Here is a 655-nt window from a genome sequence, read left to right on the forward strand (position 1 = left end):
CACTGCTTGCCGCTCCTGGGCCGCCTGGGGGCGAGGGTCAAGTGCGGCAGTGCGCAAGCGCCGGGCGGGAAAGGTGGGGGGGGGGGGTCGGCGTGCAAGGGGCGGAGCCAGGGAGAGGGGGCAATGGATGATGGGGGAGCTGAGGGGGGAGGGGCACCGTCAGGGGGAGCTGAGACCTGGGAGGGGTGACTATGGAGGCAAAATAGGGGGACACCTGCAGCGGGTGCACAGAGACCTGGGAGATGGATGTGGAGGAAATTGTAGCGGGGCACCTGCGGGGGGCGCTGAGATGGGGGGGATGCAGGAGGAGGGAAGCGGAGCAGACTTGTACTGGGCGCTGAGACATGGATGGGAAGCGGCGGGTAGTGGGCGCACGTGCGGGGGGCGGTGGGGGGATGGTGGGAGGCCCTCGCGGAAGGCGGGCTGGGGTAGGCGCCTGGAGCTGCTGGACCGCTTTAGCCTTTCCCAGGTGTGTAGACCTTACACACTGCTCTCCCAAAGGTCTGAAGGCAGGCAGGAGAAAGGGGGTGGGGGAGGGGAGCAAGGGAGAAACAGAGAAGAGACGGGCACACCCGGAAGCCAGACGTGATCGCACCTCGTGCCTCTGGTTGTGCGGATTTCACCGCAATACATTCTTTGTAATGGAAATCAGTAA

This window comes from Lutra lutra, chromosome 9, assembly GCF_902655055.1.
Source record: "Lutra lutra chromosome 9, mLutLut1.2, whole genome shotgun sequence".
Lineage (NCBI taxonomy): Eukaryota > Metazoa > Chordata > Mammalia > Carnivora > Mustelidae > Lutra > Lutra lutra.